The following is a 17,477-nucleotide window of genomic DNA, read 5'->3' as shown; positions in this document are numbered from 1 at the left end:
CGTTTGTAACCGTTTGTGGAGCGGGTGGGCGTGATGGCCATGGGCTGTAATATGCGGGGAAACAGAACCAAACTCTGGAGCGGGGCACTGAATCCGGAAGTCATAAACAAGATGGGAACTCGGGGCCGGGACTGGTCAGCAGAGGAATGGAGGCTGGAATGCGTTTGGTGCCTTGCGACTGAGGTTGCCTCCTGGGCAGAGCACGAGTGGTGGTGCCTTTGTTACCCCCCCTCCCCCAGAGCCTGTGGCATGGCTGTTGCCCATCTTGAGTGTCCGGACCCCTCTTCCTTCAGCTCACACCCCTGCCCTGGGGCTTGCCCATGGGCCTTGTGTTACGAGCCAGGCAGGTGTTACTTTCACCGATTCAGCACGCTGGCAAACCGAAAGCTCATTGGATGCCTAGAGCCCCCCTCCCCAGGTAGCCAGACTTCCCCTGACCCTGTGTTCCATTTCTTCTCTGGGGAGGATCTGTGGGCCACGAGCTCTGCGGTGGACCCGTGTTACCCCCTCTAGCACTGGGCTCCCTGCTTGTGCGTTTGTAGGTATTCACTTCCTCTTTTAGTCCCTAAGTCCCTGCAGAGCAGGGTTAGGATTCTACTTGTATCTTTTATCATAACCGTACCTTTAACGTGCCTCATAAATAAATTCACTTACTAAAGGTGTGTTGATCTGAGGGAATTAACTCCTGAATGGAGGCTGCTCTAGGAGGCAGAGATGGCCCAGAAGAGCGCCCCGTCTGACTACGCAGAAGCCCTGCTCCTCCAAAGTGACGCACTTACCAGGGGACAGCAAGGGTGCTCAGCACTGACTGTGTACCAGGCCCTGTGCCAGGTGTTTCTCACACCTCATTATATTTATTCCTCAGAACAATCCTGGGAGGTAGCGCCGTGAGGATCTCTGTGGTGATGCTCCTGCCAGGTGCCCCACTAGACTGACTTGATTTGAGCCCTGTGAGCAGAACCTTCGCAGCCCTTCCGTCTCAGCTCACCTGACGCCTCCTTGGAGAAGCCTTCCTTGACTTCCCCCCTCTAAGCATCCCCTTCCTGCCATTGTCCTTGATCACAGTACACGGCCTGTCTTTCCTTCAAGCCCTTAAATACGAGCTGTAATTATCTTATTGGTTTTTTTTTTTTCCCTAAAATTTCCACTTCCCCTCCCCACGATGGTAACTCCGCGAAGACGGCGGGCCTGGTTGTGTTGTCCACTGTCGTATCTAGAGTGCTTAGCAAAGTGCCGGGCACACAGTCAGCATGCGACACGTGTTTCCTGACTGGATGACTCAGATGTCATCATTTTGTGCCTTATAAGTGCCTGTGAGATTGTAAGGGCTCAAAATGCATTGCGATGCTTCAGGGAGATGTTTTCGCATTTCGCTCCCTTTGTCTGAGTCTCCTGAATTAAAAAAGATATTTTCACAGCTGTCCTTTCCATAAAAGTCCCACAAAGATGATTATTTTTTATTTAAAAAAGAAAACATATGTAACACCTATGTATGTCAGTATGTATTCTAAGCACTTTACAAATATTAACTATCTTAACCTTCATAACAACCCTAAGAGGTAGGTACTATTACTATCTTCATTGTGCAGAAGAGCAAACGGAGGCACAGAGAGGTTAAGTAATTTTCCCAAGGTCACACAGCCAATAGATGGCAGGGCTCGAATCTAAACCCAGGTGGGCTGGCTCCATAGCCCATGCTCTTAACTATTGTGCTATGCTTTTCTTTACTCCACTGTGGAGGAAGTGTGTAGAGAAGGGAGAATAGGGGATTATCATTGATTGAACCTCGGCTAGATTCTAGCCACTTTGCTAGGTTATCTCACTTAAGCCTCAAGACTGGATATTATCTCAATTTTGTAGATTGGAAAATTGTCACTCAAGGAGATTAAGTAACTTGCCTGCAGTTCTACAGACAGTGGCAGAGCTGGGACTCAAACTCTGATCTATTTGACTGTGAGGTCCAAGTATCTCCCCTTCTCCATGCCAAATGGCGGCTAGTAAAAGCAGGCCTAGAACTGGAGCTCTGGATCCCCTGCAGAAGTGTCACCTTCATTACGCAAGACCAAGGTACATTCTCCATAATTTTGCTGTAAAGGAAAAGCAGCTTTTCTCATGGCAGTTGTGGTTCTGCTTTGCATCTCTGCTCAGTGACATTGGTCCAGCCATGGCTCATGATGGAACCAGCCCTTGGTTAGATATCAGAACAGGCAGCTCAAGCCTCTCTAAAACTCCTTTTGTTGATGGTAAGATGGAGACACTAATTTTCATGTTTCCTGCCTTAGTGGGCTGTTGCAAAGATCTAATGACATTATGGTCATAAAAGGGATTTAAGAGCTGTAAGAGTCTGTGAGAGAAACCCAGAACAGCACGGTGCTTGAAGAACAGACCCTGGGGAAGCAAGGACAAAACCTGGCAGAGCCTGATGCTGTGGCAATCTTGAGTGATTTCTCTTGTAGGCATGTCCTTGACTTAACATCTGTTTCAAAGTCATGATGTTCAGGTCCATTTCTTTCCCAGTGGCCCTTCTATTCTGGAGATCCTTAGCAAAGCAAACATCACTGTCCATTCATCAATCCGTCCATCCATCCATCCATCCATCCACTTACTTGTTATAGACAAGCATCCCAGTTACTGGAGATAAGGCACAATGACCAAAATAATGGAGCCCTTTGATCCTGATAGTGAGTTTGTGTGTGTGTGGGCGGGGGGCACCCACATGCACGCACACATGTGTACACATACAATTATTTGGTATACTACAAAGCACTTAAAAACACTATAGTAAGCATTTTATACACATGTTTTTATTTTATCGTCACAGAAAACTGATAAGGAAGGGGTTATCCTCCTATTTGACAGATGAGGAAACTGAGGCTCGGTAAAGTTAAGCAACTTGGCTAAAGCCCAGTGATTAGAAAGTGTGGAGCCAGAATGCATTCTCAGTTCTCCACTCCAAAGCCCAGATATCATCCTGATGATTGTATTAAACTCTGTGAATGTAATTGCTTTAAACCTTCCCCTGCTTATCTCTCGGGTTTTATAGCCTTTGCTAGTGTGTATCCATCATAAAGCTGTGGGCATCAGGCACACCGAAAAAGAAGTTAACCCGAAACTAGCTCAGGAATGTACCTTAGGGGTTGGTATGTACTGAGCTGGAAATCACACGGGCCTGTGACCGAACACTTGAGGCATGAACGAGTGATGTTTGCAAAGTAGCATTAGAAAGTGGCTGGCACGTTAATGATTTAAAACTCTAAGCTTTTAAGGCTGAGCTCACATATACCTTCTCTTGCCCAATTATTGTGTTCCATGCTCTTAGCAGTGACGGTTCTACTAGGCCAGCAGAGCCACCATGGGTCATATGGAGTCAGGGATGCCCCAGAGACATTAGACCTTGGGCAGTTGTGGGAGGTGATGAAGAAAACTACGTAAGACCCGCTTCTACTCCTGGTGCTGGGCTTGGAGTTTCTGTAGGTCAGCAAGGCCAGCAGTTAGGGACAAAAGATGAATGTGAAGTGGAGAAGAGTGAGGACCATCTGGGGCACCCAGTGACAAACCAGAACCCATAAAGGCAAATTGGAACCCACAAGGAGGGGTTGAAACCCCCATCTTTCTCTTGCTGCCTCTAATTTGGATGATGAGGGCAACCCCTCCAGAAGCTGGTGCCCTTTGTTACAGAGTCACACAAGCTCCTGTTCCAGACTCAGAGATGCCAGAGGAGGCCATCCGGTGGGACCTGAAGAGCCGTGGGCCGACTGCCTCCCCCACCAACAATGAGAGCCCACAGACCAGCCACGTTCATTAGAGGCACCGGCATGCAGTGCTGGTCCACTAGGACCCTCAGAGCATAATGACTGCTTTCAAATATTGCAGATTCTTTCTGTGACCAATGCTAACTCAGAACCATGCAGGGAAGGGAATTCTGGGAAACACAGTTCCAGTGTAGCCAATTTGGTACAGTACAAGACCTCCACACATCCTGACCTCTCGTGGAATGTATATGGCGAGTCCACACAACTTAGCATTGAACGGGTTCTGATTGCACGATACTGGTTTGTCTTCCGACTTGATCTTGGCTCCTTCAGTAAAGAATACTACCTTATAGTTTGTGTTTCCCAGCAATGCCCGGTTCAATGCTGGCCACACAGAGACCTTCAATGATCTTCGATTGCAGCTGACCACTCCCCGTTTGCGTCCTCTGTTTAGGAAGCTTAGATTTTGTCCCTTAGAAATGACTCCATCTATAATATTCTTGACAACTGATTATCTTGTTTCTTTTCTAGCCCTCAGTGACAGGTGTTACAATTCCTGGAGTCCATCCTTCAATAGGTATGGCCTCGTAGCATTGACAGAAATGAAACTTGAGGAATTTAGATTTTATTTTATTTTATTTTAAGTTTATTTATTTTGACAGAGAGACAGAGTGCGAGCAGGGGGAGGCAGAAAGAGAGAGAGAGAGAGAGAGAGAGAGAGAGAGAGAGAGAGAATCCCAAGCAGACTCTGAGCTGTCAGCCCAGAGCTTGATGTGGAATTTGAACTCACGAACTGTGAGATCTTGACCTGAGCTGAAATCAAGAGTCGTACACTCAGTCGGTTGAGCCACCCAGGTGCCCCGAATTTAGATTTTATTTTCTCTTACTGTCCACCAGGATGTTGGACTCACACATGATCCATTCCAAGCATGACTCAGAACAAGAAATTCACAAATATTTTATGTTACATTATTGTTATCATGTCTTTAGTCTCCTCCAAATTTTCATATATTCTCCTTCTTTGAAAACCCTTTTCACTGTGATAAAATATGACGAACATAAAATTTACCATTTAAACTACGTTGAAGTGCACAGTTCAGTGGCACTGAAACTAGTTAACCCGAAACTAGCTCGGGAATGTATCTTAGGGGTTGGTAGTTCACAACTGTCTATTCCCATAACTCTTTTTATCCTGCACAACTGAAAGTGTGTACCTATTAAACACTAACTTCCCTTGTTCTCCTCCCCCCGCCCCTGGCACTCACCACTCTATTGTCTGTCTCTATAAGTTTGACAACTCTAAGTACCTCGTTAAGGGGAATCATACAACATTTGTCTTTTAGTGACTGGTTTATTTCACTTAGCAGTGTCCATAATATCTTCAAGGTTCATCCATGTTGTAACACGTGCCAGAATTTCCTTCCTTTTTAAGATTGAATAATATTCTATTGTGTATACACCCACATTTTACTTATCCATTCATCCATTGATGTCTTTTTATCTCTTTGATAACCTATACGACACAATGAGCCCAGAGAGATTACTTATCCAGGAGACTTGTTTCGCTTTGATATTCTTACATTTACACAGCAAATACAATATATATTATACTTTGAAGATCCTTAGTTACCTAAGTATAACATAATGGAATGAGATTCATCAAAGCAGAAGTCTCAATGAACTGGGACTACAAAAAAGGGGAGGGGGGTGGGAACCTAAGAAAGACGTTCAACAAACATCTGGTCATCCCTGGCTATGCTGCCTCAAGAGAATCATGGCAAGTGAGGAAGATCTAATTGAGTTCATATTAGTTCTATTGAACTTATTTACATTTATTAATATTTCACAAAAATAATTTTCACAACCACAAACAATATTTCTTTGGAGAGAATGCAACTTTGGAGTCAGACATTCTCACTGTGTGGTTTGGGTCAAGTAACTTAACGATGACTGGTCATATTCATTAAGGGCTTACATTGCCAAATGTCATACTTTCACTCTCTCATTTATTAAAAGTACCATTATTATCCCCATCTTATAAAAGGGATGACCGAGGCACAGAGATTTGCCCACAGTCACAGAGTGTGTAAGTCACAGACCTGGGAATCAAACTGAAGTAGTCTGACGGCAGAGCCTATGATGTAACCACTACTCTGCACTTGACCTTGGCTTTCCCATGTGCAAAATGGGGCAGTAATATCTAACTTTTAGTTTTGTATGAATTGGAGATAAATAATATAAAAAATATTCCAAGTTCCTGGTGTGTAGTAGGTCCTTTATAGCTGATATCTCTTCTTGGAGTGGCTTGTCGACCTTTGGAGTTGAGTTAACCTAGTTGCCTTGTAACTTTAGCTCTTTGACATGCTCCAGAAAACTTACGATTGTTCGGATCATCTAGTTATTTCTTATTGTTAGGTTGAGGGAAAGATTCCCTGTATCTTTCCACATACTAGGTGAAATGTCCCCTGCCCCACCCCCGTTGGCGGGGCAGTTCTCACTTGGATTTCTCAAAGGCAGTTGTAGTCAAATATCATCTGGGTTGTAGTCTTCTTAAGGCTGGACTTTGGATAGAGTTCAGAGTGGTGCATTCACAAGACTATCAGCTGGTGTGGGTTGTTGGCTGTAAGTTTGGCTGGGGCAGCAGCTTGGGCTTAGGCACCTAGCAACATGGAGGCTGAGCTCCAAAATGGAGGATCTACAGAGCAAGCAAACATCCCAAAGGAGCCAAGTGGAAGCTACTGGGCTCCTTTAACCCACCTCTGACGTCATGTAACATCACTTATGCCACATTTATTGTGGAACAGGAACCATTCACTGAGTGAGGGGCCTATACAAGGACACAAATACAATGGTTCCCTAGGGGGCCATTTTGGAGAACAGCTACTACAACTATCAATGACCCATATCTTTTCAATGTCTGTCCCTTCGACTCTTTTGAAATAATTCTCATCTGAAGGGTATCATGGTATAATGAGTTATTTTATTTTCTTGAGCTTTAGGTTCCATAATTTGTAAAGGGAATAAGGCTCCCTGGTTATTGTTCGGAGGGAAAGTCACTCCAAAATGGTAGTTCTTATAATTGACTCAAATATTTGTAATGCTAAGTATGGGCTCTGTACCAGGCTGTTTACACATGTCGTTTCATTTAATGTCCAAAACAGCCCCGTGCGGGATGTGCTAGGATCATCTCCACATTACAGACAAGAAAACTGAAGTTCAGAAAGCTTATCTAATGTCACACATTTAGGAAGTGGAAGAGCCACGCTTTTCATTATTTCACGTATTGTTTTTATCATTTTTTTTGTACATAATTCTTATTTCCTTCAAAAAATTAGAAACCTTGAAGTAAAGGGTTTGATGTTAATAATTTTCATATTCTCCCCAGTGCCCCTGCTCAGAGTTAGGCAAAGGGTAGATGTGAAAACCATGATATTTGTTAACTAGAGAAGAGACTAAGTGACAGGGAGAATGGGGATGTAGAAATTCTCAGCCAGCACAGTGACTTGTTACACAGTTTTCTTTGAGAGACCTTTTTACCTCTTTTGCAGCGATTTGACAAAATCCTCAAGGTCACAGAGAATGCCCCTGATGGCTCCAGAGGAGGAGGGCTGAGATCAATTGTATTTACTATGCTGAAATCTCGTCAATTTCACCCTACTACCAAACCCCAAACCGTCTCTACACTGACATTTATTTCAGAGATGCTTTGCAGACTTCTAAATATCCCCCTGTGTTCTGCAGCCACATTGCCTGTCCTCATAGGGCACATTTAGATTTATTAATACCCTGAAAACCTTGTGCCTTGATGCAAATCTCATTGCCGTCCCGCTTCCCCAATTCTCTGAATCCCAGCTAATTCCTAAAAGCCACTCATCAGGAAGACAGTGATAAAGGCTTCCGTGCGGTTAGAGAGCTAGGGACAAGAGAAAATAATTATTTACCAGGTCACTCTGTCCCCAAACCACCCTTTGAAATTCTGTTTCCATGACCTGCCATAATTTTTTTTTTCAATCATTCATCTTGAAATGCAAAGAGTAATGATTTCCTGCAGGATTATAAATAGTTGTAGAGTGGCTGACCTAGACCAGAAATCACTGTTTAATGTCTAATGTTAGATGTCAGGGGGAATTAACTGGGGAAAGAGATAAACAGCTTTGCAGAAAGGAAAAGGTTTCCTGAACACTGTGCCCAGGAAGGACTTAAAGGGTCTTAGACACTCTATGGGAACCCTGAAATAGGCCACTTCCTTCATATTCTATCACCCAGGGGGGACACAGGACGCTGTCCAGTGGACTCAACTGGATGCTCGCATGTGAGTTATACCCCCCTGCCCACCTCCAACCATACCTCACATCTCTTGATTCAGAATCTAAGTGGAATGAAGCGTAACAGGAATGTGGGGCTACTCTTCTCTCTTGTGGCACCAACTGTGATGACAGGTTTAGATAAAGTCGTCTAAGAAATTTGGTGTTGGGTAAGGGTCATGGATTCCCAGAACTAGAAGGTGTCTTAGAAGGAAGCTTCTGAAAGTGTGGTGCATGGATCCATGGGGAATCTGAATCCCTTTCAGGGAATACATGATGTCAAACCTGCTTGCACAAAAACACTAAAATGTTATTTGCCTTTCAGCCAGTTTTATTTATTTTTATGGTGTTGACATTTGCACTGGTGAGGTAAAAGCAATGTGGGTGAAAATGTGGCACCTTGGTGCAAACCAAGGTCTTGGGTACAAACTGCTCTGGGGGTCGGTGCCGTTGTCCTTTACCTCATGTACCAGCTGCAAAAAATCGTCTGTTTCACTTAAGAATGGCCATGATGAGGCAGTAAAAAAGTATTAATTGTATTAAACCTTGACTTTGAGTACATCTCTTTGGAATATTCCATGCAGTGAAATGGAAAGTATAGAGCACCTAAAATGCTTCTCCTGCACACCAAAGTGCCTGGTTATCCAGGGGGAAAGCAATCAGGCTGTTGTTTGAGATAGGACCTGAAATTCGCCACCGTTTTCAAGGAATGCCATTTTTGCTTTAAAAAAAAAAAATAGTAATAACTGACTGACAAACTACGGTTATTCAGCCTTGGGTATTTAACAAATTGTTTCTCAAAAATGAATGAAACAAATCTGGCACTTCAAAAAAACCTTACTGGCAGAATTTGTGGCAGTGGCAAAATTCACATTTTTAAGTGAAAATCAGAATTTTGAAACTCTTTTCTCTGGCACTATGAGCCAGATTAACATTGAGAACACTTGCCCAGCTCAGTGAACCAACATTTTCCGAAAGATCAATGCACGATGGCACAAAATCCGTACATGGGTAAAACACTCATTTAAAGTGTGAGATAGCTTAACGGACGTTAGCGGAACCGAGTTCAAAAAGCCCATTGACATCTCAGGTTCCAAATTGTCATTAATCTTGAAGAATTTATCACTAGCCAAGTTGGGTGAGGTATCAGAGAAGAATACCCACCCATAGTTACCTGGAAAGGCTATTAAATTCTGCCTCTCCCCTGCTCCCCCTTTTCAAACTGTGTATCCCAGTGAGGCAGAATTTTCTTCCCAGACTCCAGTCAAACCAGTATATCACACAGGACTGAATGCAGAGGCACAGATGAGAATCCAGAGGTACTCTCTAACCCAGACACTAAAGAAATTTACAAAAATACCAAACAGTCCCACCCTTCTCACTAAGTTATTTGGTTTGGGGGAACATATATTTTTTACATAAAAATATGACTTGCGTTAATATGTCATGGCTTGTTTAAATGAATTAATAAACATTTTTAATGTTTTAATTTTTGATCTCTGAGATGATAAATATCAGTAAGTATCACCCATGTAGTAAAAAGTTTTCAAATGACCCCAGGCTTGGCCCATCTACAGCATCCCCACTGTTAAGTATAATGTGAGCCAAAATTTGATGTTCTTTCCCTCTTAAGAGTTCCTTTGTTCCAGTTACATATTTCTAGTCACTATAGCCTATTCTGTCTTATTCCACCATCCTATAAACTCACCACCAGGCAGTGTATATATCATGGTTCCAGGGACCTAGTGGCTGTGTTAGGATCTGGTATGGTCATGAATGGGTTCCTAGAAAGACAGCAAAGAGAGTTTTGCAGATGATAACTAAATGCTGTGAGGATTTGAGACTCTTGAGCATGAAACAAGTAGAAGCCTTCCTTCCCAAGCCCATTTTCCTAGGGAATGTCTTCTGTAGTGGGTTTAATGGTGGTCTTCAATAAGGTATAGGACCTCCAATAAGGTCCCAATCCCCAGAACCTGTGAATATTACCTGTATGGCAAAAGAGTGCATATTACCTTATATGGTAACAGATAAGATGGAATTATCTGAGTGGGTTCTGAGTGCCTTCACAAGTGTCCTCAGAAGAAAGTGGCAAAGGAAAATAAGACAGAGAAAAGAAGAGGATAGGGACACACAGGGGAGGCAATGTGAAGATGGAGATTGGAATGATGTGGCCAGAAGCCGGGGAACACCAAGGAATGCCAACAGCCATGAGAAGCCAGAAGAGGCAAGGAAGAGATTCTTCCCTGGAGCCTTCAGAGGGAGCAGGGCACTGCTGACACCTTGATTTCAGATTTCTGGTCTCTAGAATACATTCTTATAGTACTAAGGCATCCAGTTTATGGTACTAAGCCATCCAGTTTATGGTGGTTTGTTCTAGCAGCCCTGGGAAACTAATATACCTTTGATGGTCTGGGAACAGGCATGCCAACTGCTTGTTAGAATAACAATAACAACAACAATAATAAGAGTATCTACTGAATATCCACTCTGTGCCAAGCACGGCGCTAAGCGCTATAACACATTATCGATCAATTGCACAACTTCATGAGACAGGCATCATTGTCACAGGCATCATTTGTAAGTGAGAAAGATGAGACTTGGGGTTACAGGGCTAGTAAGAGGAGGAGCTGAGATTAGACCCAGGATGTGTTGGACTCTTTCTTGGTGGCTTTTATCAGTACCTCGGGAAGTACTGCAAGGACAGCCCATTTTATCGTGAGGGAGAGTCAGGGAAAAGAGAACAGAGCCGGCGGGGACCAGCATGGAGCAGAGAGAAGCCGAACAATCCCAGGGGGCCCTTTAGCAGCTGCCAGGGTCCCCTCTCAAACCTGCCAGGGCAGGGCTTGGCAGGGTATGGAGAAGGGGAGGAGGGCTGGGGTTCAGAGATGTTCTTGGTCGCTGTTCAGAGCCAAAGACTGTTTTCATGGTGGTTCCGTAATTCCCATACCTTCCGCCTAGACTGGTAAGGCAGCCAGGAAGCACATATTTCATGCAGGGTGGATTTTGTCAGCCAGTGTTGGTCTGGCAAGCCCTCCGTCCTCTCGGGCAATCCGAAGAGAGTCTGCCCAGATGCTGCCAAAGCCCCCGTGAGGCCCTGCTTGTCAAGTCATTGCCATTCATGTCGCCTGAGGGCATTTGGGGCAATTTCCATTTCCTTCCCCGAGGCCCAGTTTCCCTTTGATCTTACACATCTGGCTCTGGTCTATAAACTCAGCTCAAGGAGTAATTAATGCAAGCTCAAAGGAAGGGAAAAAGCCGAAGGGAGCTCTCTTCTACGGCCAGCTCAGTTCAAAGTGCTCGAGGACAACCTGAGCAGGATAGCTCTATGAGGTTCCAGAGCTATCATCACCCCAACTGCACTGGGAGCAGACAGGGTTGGCTCTGCTGCAAACGAGGCGTTTGCTTGTAATTGCTTAGGATGAAGGATTTGTGGCGGTGGGTGTAGCACAAACAGTCTGAGGACAGACTCCAACAATTCTTATAACTAAAGGCTATCGGATGAGACAGCACCACTCTTTTCCTCCAGCCCATGGCTAAAGGTACGACAAGGAATGAAATGAATCAGGTAAAGGGCCCAACATTTACTGAGCACCTACTATGTGCCCGGTGCTTCGATACGTTAGTTAATCTGCGAAGCAACTCTGAAATGAAAGTGTTATTTCTCACATTTTTTTTCCAGAGGACGATACTGAAGCTCATAGAATTTCTGTCTAGTAAAATCTGATCTAGTAAAACCTGAATTATCACATGTATCCACAGCCTGGGCCACTTTCACCATCCCGTGCAAAATAAACACTAAGATTGAATAACGTGACCCTTGTATGTACAACGAAGATCCATCGGGGGCACTTGAACATGAACATGTCTGAATGAAACACAAACATTCATAAAATTGGATCTATAAATTCAAGACATTCTTTTTGTTATTTTTGGTGGGTCAGAGGGTGTGTGCTGAATTCTAAGCCAAAATGTGCCCAACGTGACATTCCTCAATCTGTGGAAGTGTTAACTGGCCGTGTGGTCCATGGATCAGAGCTGGCTCACCACGTGCTTCTGACCAGGCCAGGAGGAAATACAGAAACTGAGCAGAAGCGTTCAGGAACATTCACTGCAATTTGACATTCATGCCATTTTTGCTGTATTTTACAAAAGTATTGAGTACGATAGATTAGAAATTTAAATATCTGATCCTTCACCGCAGTTAGAGAAGCCTGTCAGAGCGTGCACATCTGGTCATGCATGAAGCCATTCGAACAAACGAATGTTATAAAAACAGTATGTTTTGGACGTGCATATATAATCATTTGAATGTGTGCTTAAATCAGATCTATTCAAGCCTTCCTAACTCATCTTTGTGGTTCTTGCCAGAGTCCCGTTGCTTATTGTTCAGCGATAGTGTTTATTTGTTTAACTTTCCATGGGATGGTGAAAACAGCATTCTATTTTCTATAGTCTCGGGGAAAAATCCCGATTCCTTAGCAGGCAAGGCACCTTCTCACCATTCTCTTCCATACTCTGCCTGGTCCAGGACGCTTACGCTGCCCGAAATGCCTCTTCCTTGTCTTTGTCTGTGAGCTCTATCTTCAGTCTTCGAGGCTCAACTCAAGCAACATCTCCTTGGAGCCTCCCTCCAACCCTCTGCCCAGCTATGGTCATTTCATCTTGGATGCTCTCAACGCACACTGCACAGGCCTGGCTCACGGTGCCCCCTGGCATGGATTACATATCTCTTCCCTGTTCCACATCCTCTGCCGCCCTGTGCACCTGGCTTGAGACCTCTTCCTTGAGAATCAGACCAAAGGTCATCTCCTCCAGGAAACCTTTCCACACCACAAATTAACAGCTTCTTTCATTCATTCATTCAACACAAATGTGTTGAGCACCTGGTATGTGCAAGATCTTGTGTTAGATTCTGGAGAAAGGTCCGTCACCCGACAGGACAAAGACCCCACATTCTAGACGGAAGAGATATTAGAAAATGAAGCAAACAATAAATACAATCATCGCAGGTAGTGGGATGTTCTGTGAAGGAAGAAAAGCAGGGTGCCAGGATGGAGCGTTGATGGGGGTGAGGAGGACTGCTCAGGGAGAAGTCACAGGGAGTTGGACGCGTGGGCCTGAAGGGTGAGAAGAAGCCAGCTATTGTAAGGGCAGGGACAAGTGTGTTGCAGACAGAGGGAAGAGCAAGGGCGAAGGCTGTTGGTGGGGAACACATTCGCTGTGTTGCAGGGACAGCCAGAGGCTGTGAGTCTGGGGCAGATAGCAAGGAGGGGAGTAGGAGGAGGTGAAGTCAGAGAGGGAGGCAGGGGCCGGACCTCTAGGGCTCTGTCGGCCACGGCAAGATTAGAGTTTAGTTTAAATGCAGTGGGAATCCCTTTCCACGCTACCCAGGGAGGAGTCCATTCGGCGTTGTTTTGCATTCAGGTTGTAACTTCGGGGAAACTTTCACCATCTCCGGAGCTCTTGATGTCCTGAAAATAAAGGAGGATGCTCTCAAATCTCTTGCAGCAGGAACCCACTTGGGTGGCACGGGCCTTGGCTTTCAAATGGAACGGTACATCTACAGAAGGAAAAGTAAAGCTTGGGAGAAGCTGCTGCTGGCAGCTCCTGCCATTGTTGCCATTGAAAACCCAGCTGATGTCAGTATCGGGTCATCTGGGAATACTGGCCAGCGAGCTGGGCTCGCCGGCCGCTTTGCTCCTGGAAACTTCACTAACCAGACCCGGGCAGCCTCCTGGGAGCCGAGACTGCTGTGTGGTCGTTCAGCCCAGGGCTGACCACCAGCCTCTCACAGAGGTGTCTTATGTTAACCTACGTACACACTGCTCTGTGTGACACAGACTCTCCTCTGTGCTACGTGGGCATCGCCATCCCTTGCAACCAGGGAGCTCACTCGGTGGGTCTGGTGGGGTGGGTGCTGTCCTGGGGAGCTCCGCGCATGCGTAGCACCATTTCCGGTGAACCCATAAAGAAGGTCGTGCCCCCTCTCTGAAGAGATCCTGAAGGGGTTGAAAAGGAAGAGCAGGCCACTGCCAAAAAGGCTGTGATCATGGAGGGATTTCAGGGTGAATGGACTGCTTCAGCTGCTGAGTTCACTGCTACTCAACCTGAAGTCAGGCTGGTCTGAAGGCGTGCAGGTGCCCTTTGTGCCCACCCAGCAGTTCCCTCCTAAACACTGGTCTGCAGCTTCCACTGTTCAGGCCACCGAATGGGTGGGAACAACCACCGAGTGGTCCTAAGCTGCTCTTTCACAAGGGCAAACGAAATGGAAATTAGGTTGATGGAAATCAAAGGTCTCTAAAAAAATTAAAACATAAAAGAAATTAAACGCGGTGGGAATCCACTAGAAGGTTTAAACAAAGGAGAGATGCAATCGGGTTTATCTCTTTCAAAGAACATTCTGGCTGGTGTGTCAGGGGGGCAATGCTGAAGCACCACTTAGGAGGCAGCGACCGTGGTCCAGGTTAGAGATGATGGTGGCCTGGGCTGGGATAGCAGTGCTGGCAATGAGGACAGGAGGGAGGATTCAGGTTATGTTCTGGAAGCTGGGCTGACTGCTGGAATGAGTGATGTTTTGGGAGTTCTACTGGATGTAATACTGCAAAGCTTGGGACACCTGGATGGCTCAGTGGGTTGAGCGTCTGACTCTGGATTTCATGGTTCATGAGTTGGAGCTCCACATTGGGCTCTGCACTGACAGCATGGAGCCTGCGAGGGACTCTCTCCCTCTCTCTCTGTCTGCCCCTCTCCTGCGTGCTCTCTCTCTCTCTCTCTCTCTCTTAAAAATAAATAAACTTAAAAAAAAAACTACTACAAAACTTAATTGTAGGAATATTGGAGTTCTCTTCAGCTCTGAGTCTGGGCTTTACTAAAAGCCTTAAACAGAAAACATCCTAACTACAAAAATGTCCACCGAGAAAACAATGCAAATGTGATTATGTGCTAGCTGGAACGTAGGTGTCGGCATGTGAGTCTACAGGCATTTTCTGATCCAACATTGCCGTTATATCAGAGAAACAAAACAAAACATTAGCAGATAAGTGTCCAAGGTTTAAGTCCAAGAAGCAGCCCTGGGCCTCACCCCAGAGACTGTCCTCTTGGCTGACAATGAATCAATAAGATGCTTTGTTTGAGCCCCATAATTCTATCCTAATATTAACCAAGGAAAGGTGTCCAGAAAACAGAGTGACAGGTCTCTGGGCAAGGAAGTGTGTGACACCCAAGGATTTGCTTTGCTGTTCAGTCCTTTGTTTTTCTCAGTATTCCAGAGCTCCCTAGGAATCTGGGGGAATCAAGATTTGAGTCAGCAGGACTCCAGAGTCTATACAATAAACCTCAGGGACCAAATCAGTCGTGATTGTGCCCATTAAGATGATGGATCCAGACACTGATAAGCAGGTGGGTGGCAGGCGAATGTGGGTACTAATCACATTTCACTCTCCTGTGCTTGAGTATATGCCCAGGGAGTGATCTGATCACAGCAATAGTAATCGCTTCAAAATGTATGGGCCATCCCAACGGATCAAACTTAACTTTTAAAATTGGGGCAGGAAAAAAAAAAAAAAAAAGAGGCTTAGCCGATGATGTCTATAATGGACAGTATGACAAATGCCCATTTTTCTATCTTAAAATGATGTTTAAAAAAGACTTCTTTCATCAAAATTCATCAGCATGGTATTCACTGCAGAGGACGTTTTTGGAATACTGATGCATGCCGGCGAGCATATATTTTACACCTGCTGGGAGCTAGGTCTGGGGGTGGGGTAGGGAATGGAGAGATAAGTAGGATGCGGGAAGTGCCTGGAAAAGGTCAGTTGTTGGACTGGTGGACCACTGGGTGAGGTCAATCTGGAGAAAATGGTAGGTGTGGTCAAACCTTGGATAATTGTTGTAAACAAAGGAAATGGAGAAGGAAGCCAACACTATGTCTGATCTATGTCTGTAAACAACACTCACTTTGGGGCCAAATAGACTATGTTAGGAATCCCACCTATCCCGCTCACCAATGTTTGCACCTTGGGCAAGTCAGCCTAAATTCTCCAAGCCTCAGTTTGCCCATCCTTGAAATGGGGGAAATCATTATCTCCACAGTCTTAGTGAGAAATAAATGAGATGAAGTATACTCAGTGTCTACAGACCTAGCACATAGTTGGTGCTCAGCACATGGCAGAAAATGATAACACAGTATCTCCCCTTATCCACAGGGGATGTGTTTCAAGACCCCCAGTGGATGCCTGAAACCATGGATAGTATTGAACCCTCTATATACCCTGTTTTTTCCTATACATAGATATATACCTATGATGCAGTTTAATTTATAAATTAGCCACAGTAAGAGATTAACATTAATACTAAAATAGAACAATGATAACAATACACAGATAAAGGAGACTAGGGCATAGATTCTTAGTGATTATTTTGCTCTACTAGAATTTCTTTTCTCTTTCTGATGAAAAGTCACTGTATTTGGGGGTATCTCTGACTCTTCAGGCAAAAACAAGGCTTGGATGTATCTGTAAATATACTAGACAACTACTCATATACCCATGCAATGTGATGGGTGGTAGCTAATTAGCTGAGCTACTGGGCCTGGGAGTGAATCACTATATTCTAAATAAATGGGACCAAGTCAGATTAGGTATCAGGGCATGGTACCCTGGAGAATTAGGGTGGGTCTGCCTTGTAGGGGACCTTAGAAACCATCGAATTCAGCCTAATAGTAAAGTAGAGGAGACTGAAACCAAAGAGGTTTAGTAACTGTTCTGAGACTCTTAAGAGGCAGAGCTGAGGGGGCAACCCACCGGTTCATGGATTCCATTGTTCTCTCCTTTCCTGTTCCTTGTTTCCTGGAGGCTGTGAAGGCAGATGGCAATGAATGACTCCGAAACACTGAGTCTACAAAGTCGGAGAAGAACTGAGTTTCTGAGCTCAACTCCTCTGCTTAACTGTGGGAAACCACCACTCATATTCCACTTGAAAACGATTCTGTAGGTCCCACTTTGGGACCTGAGGGAGAAGGAAGGAAGCATGGTCATCAATCCGTGGTTCAACGTGCGAGCTTCAATGATGGATTCTAATTGGCTGGTTAGTTGGTTGACGGAACTCTCTCTCAAAGGTGGCTCTTATGAAATGAGGTTCAGATGCCAGAAATCTCTTGGTATAATTTGCAGAAAGAAATTAGAATCATAGACATAGAAAAATGTTGGAGTACAATTATTACATAAAAATTATTCCCTAAACATATTTTCCGAGAGAATCAAAAAGAAACTCCTCTCGCCAAAGCTCGTGTAGTGCAGAAAGAATCAGTATCACTGAAAAGTGGTCCAGTTGGGATTTGTGAAGACCGGGGATGATGCAGAAGGCGCTGTGGCTGGTGGCCCTGTGTGCGTTGAGGATTTGGGAGGAGTGGTCACATAACTGC

At 44.8% G+C, this 17,477-nt stretch overlaps 1 pseudogene; it reads left to right on the top strand.

Annotated features, from left to right (window-relative positions):
• Positions 1–714: 714 nt before the first annotated feature.
• Positions 715–14,707, top strand: LOC109273045 (40S ribosomal protein SA-like; annotated as a pseudogene).
• Positions 14,708–17,477: the final 2,770 nt, after the last annotated feature.

Source organism: Panthera pardus, unplaced genomic scaffold (assembly GCF_024362965.1).
Source record: "Panthera pardus isolate Hobbes unplaced genomic scaffold, ASM2436296v1 HiC_scaffold_7, whole genome shotgun sequence".
In the NCBI taxonomy this organism is placed as follows: Eukaryota; Metazoa; Chordata; class Mammalia; order Carnivora; family Felidae; genus Panthera; species Panthera pardus.
This window is presented reverse-complemented; position numbering and strand designations above follow the sequence as displayed.